The sequence below is a fragment of the Eptesicus fuscus genome, chromosome 13, assembly GCF_027574615.1.
Source record: "Eptesicus fuscus isolate TK198812 chromosome 13, DD_ASM_mEF_20220401, whole genome shotgun sequence".
Lineage (NCBI taxonomy): Eukaryota > Metazoa > Chordata > Mammalia > Chiroptera > Vespertilionidae > Eptesicus > Eptesicus fuscus.
In genome coordinates this window covers 37,705,223-37,713,046 of record NC_072485.1, presented here as the reverse complement: position 1 = coordinate 37,713,046, position 7,824 = coordinate 37,705,223, and the positions used below count along the sequence as shown (strand labels likewise).

The 7,824-nt window shown below is 45.6% G+C and overlaps 1 pseudogene; it reads left to right on the top strand.

Annotated features, from left to right (window-relative positions):
• The first annotated feature begins 2,878 nt into the window (after positions 1-2,878).
• Positions 2,879-3,857, top strand: LOC129151256 (40S ribosomal protein S8-like; annotated as a pseudogene).
• Positions 3,858-7,824: the final 3,967 nt, after the last annotated feature.

The following is a 7,824-nucleotide window of genomic DNA, read 5'->3' as shown; positions in this document are numbered from 1 at the left end:
TACTTAGCATAATGTTTTTAAAGTTTATCTACAATGTAGCATGTGTCAGTACTTCGTTCCTTTTTAAGGCTGAATAATATTTCATTGTATGTGTATTCCACATTTTGTTTACTCGTTCATCTGTTGATGGATGCTTCTCAGTGCATTTTTTTCTTTTTTGCATTTTATTTTTTTTATTTTTAAAGAATCTAGAGTTAAATTCATTGATTCCCCCCCCCCCCTTTTTTTAGAGAGAGAGAGAGGAAGGGGGGTAGAGAGAGAGAAACATTGGTGTGTTGCTCCACCCAATCATGCATTCATTGGTTGACACCTGCATGTGTCCTGAACAGGGATTAAATCCACAACCTGGGCTTACTGGGGGACACTAACCAACTGAGCCACCCTGCCAGGGCTCAGTGCATTTTAAATCAACAATTACTGTGATACGTTCATTTAAAATGTTCTGTGCCTGTGAAAAGGAATCACTGTCTGAGAAGACTTGAGATTTTAATGCTCATAAATTGTTAAGGAATTTGTGGTCTTTAGATCCTAAGTGGTAGAACACTGGTGTTCGGTTTCTTGGGACTGGTGTAGCTTTGTTTGCAAAAGTGTTGGTAGGGGTGTGGAGTGTATCCTATCTAATAAAGAGGGAATGTGCTAACTGACCATCACTCCGTCACAAAGATGGCTGCACCCACAGCTGAGGCCAAGTTCCCATAAGGAGCCTTAATGAGCAATCAGCAGGGACCTGAGGCTACGCCCTCCCCCGCCCCCGTGGGGCTTGACAGGGGACCTCAAGGTGCACCCCCAGTGCTGGGTTGGGGGAACTCAGGCCACGCCCCCATCCAGCGGGGCTTGACAGGGGACCTGAGGCTGCACCCCTCTGCTGGTGGGGCTTGACAGGGGACCTGAGGCTGTGCCTTCCTCCCAGTGCTGGGCCGGGGGACCTGAGGCTGCGCCCACCCCACCTGGCAGGGCTTGACGGGGGACCTCAGGCCATGCCCCCCACCCAGCGGGGCTTGACAGGGGATCTCAGGCCGTGTCCCCCACCTGGCAGGGCTTGATGGAGGACCTCAAGGCACGCGCCCCCCCCCCCCCCATCTGGGGGACCTCAGGCCATGCCCCCCATCCTGGCACCAGGCCAGGGGACCTGAGGCTACGCCCCCTGCCTGGCAGGACTTGACAAGGGTGGGACTGGCCGGGTCTGGATCTAGCCCAATTGGGGGGGGGGGGGCAGTCGGGTCTGGGTCTCACGCGATTTTGAGGTGCATGTGGGTGGGCGGGGACTTGACTCTGGGTCCCGTGGTGCACCCCAGACTCTGACAGGAGGAAGGTTTTCATATACATTTTACTAATTTTCTTTCATCTCTGACACTTCTATTATAGAGAAAGGGCAAATAGCAATATTAAATTATTTCCTCTAATTAATCCCCTTTTAATGTGCACGGATTTCGTGCACCAGGTCACTAGTTTATAAAATAAATAACAATAATTTATTCTGGGGGAAAAAAATTACTGTGATAGTCCTAGGCGGTTTTGCTCAGTGGATAGAGTGTCGGCCTGACCAAAGGGTCCAGGGTTTGATTCTGGTCAAGGGCACGTACCTTCGCTGCAGGCTCCTCCCTGGCCTGGGCTCTGGTCAGTCGAGGCTCATGCAGGAGACAATAAGGAGATGTTTTTCATTCATATTGATGTTTCTCTCTGTCTTTCCCTCTCTCTTCCACTCTCCCAAAGAATCAATGGAAAAATACCCTCAGGTGAGGATTAACAAAAAACAAACAAACAAAAAACAATTCCTGTGATAGATGTAAGCACAGTTTCTAAGAGGGAGAGGCAGAGGAGGAGCAACCAATCCAACTTGGGTTGGGACCGCCAGGAACAGAGCAGACTTGATGGAATGGTGGGAACCGCCAGGAAAAAGATAGGAAGGGAGGAACCTCAGTACCAGAGCCTGGAGGTGCAATAGAGAGAACCACAGCCAATCCCTCGGGGCTGAGTCAGGTTTGTGGGGGAGAGGGGCCAGAAGTGAGGCTCACAGAGCATTTAAGATGAACCAGGTGCTGTGTGAAGCCTCTTAGACGTTTTAACCTATTTAACCGTTACAGCAACCCTATGAGAGAAAACCAGGGCTTCTTGAGGATATACCGACGGTGAGGTACTGTTCTTAGTGCTTTGTACACAATAACAAATTTACTCCCCACAACAACTCTATGAGGTCAGTATTATTATCATTCCCATTTGACAGTAAGGCATAGAGAGGATTAAAAAAACGCGCCTAAGATCATGCTAGTAAGCTGGGATTTGAACCCAGATTTCAGCAGCTATGCTCATCACCTGACAGCCAGGGGCATGGGGACAAGGTAAGGAGTTTAGAGTTTCATCTGACAGGGCCACTGAACAGGTTTAGGCAGAAAGCAACTGGTTCTGATTTGCATTTTATCCTCATTCTAGCTGCTATATGGAGAATGATAGGCAGGAACAAGCCTGCAGGCAGAGACGCCAGTTAGTAAGCCAGGTGAGAAAGGATGAGAATGGGGCAGGGCAGTAGAAATACAGACAAGGGGAGGGTTTTGAGAGAGATTCAGGTCCCAGAATGGTCAGCCTATGGTGATTTGTTGGTGAGGGGTCAGGGATGACTCCCAGGTTTCTGAGAGAATGACAGTGCTATCACAGAGATGGGGGATACGTGGGAAGAATAGGTTTAGCGTGGGGGAGAATCAAGCGGCACAGATAATGAGATAACTGGGGATAGACGGAGTCTTAGGTACAACCACAGGGAGAGATCTAGGCATGTAAGCTCCATGAAGGCAGAGATCTTTGTTGCATTCAGTGATGTGTCCCAGTGCCAAAGAAAGTACCTGGCTTCCGACACCCAGCTCTTTCCAGGCAGCGTCGAGCCATGGGCATCTCTTGGGACAACTGGCCCAAGCACTGCAAGACTGGGGACAAGAGAAAGCCCTACCACAAGAAGCAAAAATATGAGCTAGGACACTTGCTGCCAATATTAAGATTGCCCCGCCCCCATTCACCCAGTCTGCGTGAGGGGGAGCAGTAAGAAATACTGTGCCTTGAGGCTGGACACAGGCAACTTCTCCTGGGGCTCGGAGTGTTGTGTGCACAAAGCTAGGGTTACTGCTGTTATCTACAATGCATCCAACAACCAGCTGGTCCACACCAAGACGCTAGTAAAGAACTGACAGCACACCGTACCCACTGGGCACTGCCTCTGGGCCACAAGAAGGGGCCCAAGCTGACTCCTGAGGAGGAAAAGATTTTAAACAAAAAACAATTTTTTAAAAATGTTCAGAAGAGACCTGGCCGAGTGGCTCAGTTGGTTGGAGCATCGTCCCATGCACCAGAGTCACGGGTCCGATTCCACAGGAGGCAACCGATCGATGCTTTTCATTTTTTCTCCTCTTCTCTTCCTCTTCTCTTCTCTTCTCTTCTCTTCTCTTCTCTTCTCTTCTCTTCTCTTCTCTTCTCTTCTCTTCCCTTCCCTTCCCTTCCCTTCCCTTCCCTTCCCTTCCCTTCCCTTCCCTTCCCTTCCCTTCCCTTCCCTTCCCTCCCCTCCTCTCTCCCTCTCTTCCTCTCTCTCTCTCTCTCTCTCTCTCTCTCTCTCTCTCTCTCTCTCATCAATGAATATATCCTCAGGTGAGGAGGTGAGGATTAAAAAAAAAAGGGAAGTTTAGAATAAATGTGAAGACAGGGAGAACAATGCCACAATCAGCAGTCTTCTAGGGGAGCAGTAACAGAGGGACGAGATTCTTGCGTGCATCGCTCCAAGACCAGGCCAATGTGGCTGAGCAGATGGCTTTGTGCTGGAGCCCAAGGAACTGGAGTTTTATCTAAGGACAATCAGGGCCCAGAAAGGCAAATAAATTGTCCTTCCTCTTACCTTAGCTCACATAATAAAGGTATTTATTGCTCTAAAAAAAGAAACAGTTGTTGAATGGATGAGTATGGGTCTAGAGGAGGAAAGAGCTGTGGCCTGAGGTTAGGAAATCAAGACCGGAGCTGCAGCCACAGAGGTGATCAGCCGCCTGTGGATGGAGGCGAGCTATAAGGACAGAACTCTGCAGACACTAACACTTAAGAGAGACAAAAAAAGCTGATGCCTGTTTCTCTCTCACATCGATGTTTCTCACTCACTTGCTCTTACTCTCTCTCCATTCCTCTCTCTCTCTGAAATCAAATTTAAAACATTATAAAGAAAATTAAAAAAAAAAACTGATGGCCAGGGAAATGCAAAATTTTTATTAGTTCACTGCTTTACACACCTCTACAAATGCTTTTTCCTATAAATTTTAGTTGTTTACTTTTTAAAATATATATTTTTTATTGATTTCAGACAGGAAGGGAAAGGGAAAGAGATAGAAACATCAATGATGAGAGAGAATCACTGATTGGTTTCCTCCTGCACACCCGCTTCTAGGAGTCGAGTCTGCAACCTAGCATGTGCCCTGACCTGGAATTGAACCTCTTGGTTCATAGGTCGATGCTCAACCACTGAGCCATGCCAGCCGGGCTTAGCTGTTTACTTTTTTATAGCCTCTTCATAGGATAATGATTTTGTAATATCATTTTCAATAGAGGGAAGAGAAAGATAACTTGTCTCTATGGTTGATCAAAATTCATTCTTTGTAGTTGATAGTTTTAAAAAGTTTCTTTTTGCTTCACCCATTATTATTGATAATGTAATATAAATTATTGGGATTGTTGTCAACTTTGGGGAGCCTCTATGTTGCACTGAGTTTTTCCTTTTTCATTGCAACCAATTCTTATTTTGTGAATGCACCATTCTCCTGTGGCCTATGAGAATACTAACTAGATAACTTTTAAATTTGTTTATTTGGTTTTTTGGTTTGTTCCCTGAGTTATTTCTGCTTCCTCCATTATTTGTTTGTTTGTTTTTTCTGTTAGTTTATCTTGTCCTTTACATCTTACTTAAATGTTTGGTCATCTTTGATTATTTATGCATGCTTGAGAACGAGGGGAGAGGAGCTGCCTTTGACTCTGGACTACAAACCTTGTTGTATAATGAGCAGGCATAGAACCAGCCAAAACAACCAGACATAGATGATAGTCCTAATTCATGCTGTTTATTTCAAATAAACCATCAATTTTCTTGCGAGGCTGTGGGCAGGATCCTGGAAGCCAGACCCCCTGCACACAGGGATAGGAGGGGGAAATTGATGGTTAAGGTTTCACTCTACTGCTCACTTTTATCATGAGGGTAGTGGTGGCAAAAACTTCGAGAACACCAGTATAAACAACCTCCACAATTACTTGCCTCTAAAATCCATTGCTTTTTAAGGTTACCCTCCAAAGAGATCTACTTTGCCATCTTCCTTTCAGCAAGTGAAACTAAATCTCAGCGCGAGCTATGCCTCTGGAACAGTGTTTGAGGGCTGGTCGGTGCCCTAGCCACAGGCCCTTCCTCTTCCGCAGGCTCACAGCACAGAAAACACTCCTCAAAGCTCTCCTCACACCCGTGTGAACAAGGCGCAAAGACCTGACAAGTGACCAATGCCACATTCTTAATTTTTAAAAACTGGGTCAGTCACAGATCTAAATAGCAGCGAAACAGCTGCTTTCAAGTCCCCTCCCCCCCGCCCACACACACAACAAGGTCTAATTATAAACTGCAAGAACAACTAAACCAGACATGTGCATTTGATTATAATATTAGAAATGGTAATTTGTCATTTGTCAGGTGGATTTTGCATTGACTATATGGTCCCAGTTCAGAGTAGGGGTAGTAATTTGTAATATGTATAACCAGGTGTGGTGTTTCACCTTTGTCCCAATGCGAAGGCAAGGTCAAACTGGTTCTGTCCAGTCTCACTTTGACCAGGAGGTAAGGATTTCCCTTCAGGGCACCATAACCCCTCCAGGAGGACACATCCCTTTAACCCGTGTTCTGGGGCTTATGAGAGCCAATGCTGCTGACATGTCAAGAGTCAGATGGGGAAGGAAAGCTTGCCCAGGCCTCCAGAGCAAAAAAAGCTCATTTCGAAGCGGATGCTCGGGGAGCAGCCCAGTTCTGCAGGCAGAGGACAGTCTGCTCCAGACCACAGTGTGAGGGACAGCTGGCCACCAAAGCAGTTCCTACTTCACAGCTCCTTCTCCCTTCAAACCACCCTCCCATTCCAGACTTCTCCACATCTTCCTCTTCTGTGGCCCATGGTGGGTGGCACCCCCCCCCCTCTTCTCCTCCTTCCACAGCCTGCGGTCGTTTATCTGGAAATGACCAGACTTCATGTCTGGAGAAGTTCTTCTAGCCTCTGTAAGTGGATGACTCACGTCGATCATAAAGATCGTGTTGGGGATAGGCGCTGCCTTTAGGGATGAAATGAACAGGTTTGATGATTTCAGTGGCGCTGAGAGGGCATGGTGAGAGAGGGACAGTTTGATCTTTTTTTTTTTTCTTTAAGATTCCCTATTTTAATCAACTTTATCAGTTGACCAACTTCTAGTTCAGATCAAAGGTCTCCTATTCTACTATGAGTAGCTATAATTCATTGAGTCCCTTTGAGTGTCAGCACTGTCTTTGATGCTTTTCATTATTTCTAGTCCTTTCACCATTCTTTTTTTATTAAATTTATTGGGGTGACATTGGTTAATAGGGTCATATAGGCTTTAAGTGCACATTTCTGTGATACATGATCTGTATATTGCATTGTGTACCCACCACCCAAAGTCAAATCATCTTCCTCACCATATATTTGGCTCCCTTTACCCTTTGCTACCTCCCTCTGGCATCCACCATACTGTTGTCTGTCTGTGTCTATGAGTTTCAGTTTTATATCCCACACATGAGTGAAATCATATGGTTCTTAGCTTTTTTTGACTGACTTTTTTCACTTAGCATAATATTCTCATGACCCATCCATGTTGTCACAGTAGCAGTTCATCTTTTCTTGTGGCTGAGTAGTATCCTATAGTATATATGTACCACATCTTCTTTATCCAATACTCTATCAAAGGACACCGTGGGCCCTAGCCAGTTTGGCTCAGTGGATAGAGTGTCAGCCTGTGGACTGAAGGGTCCCAGATTCAATTCTATTCAAGGGCATATGCCCAGATGGTGGGCTCAGTCCCTAGTAGGGGGTGTGCAGGAGGCAGCCGAGCAATGATTCTCTTTCGTCATTGATGTTTCTATCTCTCTCTCCTTCTCCCTTCCTCTCTGTATAATATATATATATATTAGAAAGACACCTTGGTTATCTCCATCTCTTGGACATAGTGAATAATGCTGCAATGAATACAGAGGTGCATATATCTTTACGAACAAATGTTTTTGAGTTTTTCTGGTAGATCCCCTCCTTTCATCCTTCTTACAAGGTGGACATGAATCTGCATGTTATAAATAAAGAAACTGAGGCTATCAATATTTTTTGGTGGCCGTCTGATCAAGGGTATCTTAACAAAGACTTCAACAGTTTACTCTTTCATTGTAGCAGTGGACTTGGCAAAAAAAAAAAAAAAAAAGAAAAGAAGGAAAGAAAGAAAATGAGGTTCCCAGAGGCTGACCACCTCGTTCAAGACAACCCTCCAAGATACGTAATGAGACAAGAATGTGCTCATTAGTCATTTCTACTGAAAGATTGGGAAGAGACTGTGTGTATGGTCAGACCAATGGGCTATCCAGGCTAGAGTCACTGTGATGATGGCACAAAGAAAGCATTGAAGACAGGCTGGCTTGCAAATCCTTACCTCATAGGTTAGGTGTGTACCCACTACATTCCTACCTGCTTACATTCACCCATTAGGAAACTAACTTTTATTAGGTATTGACTATATGTCAAATATGGTGCTGGACACATGATACTTCATCTCATCTGT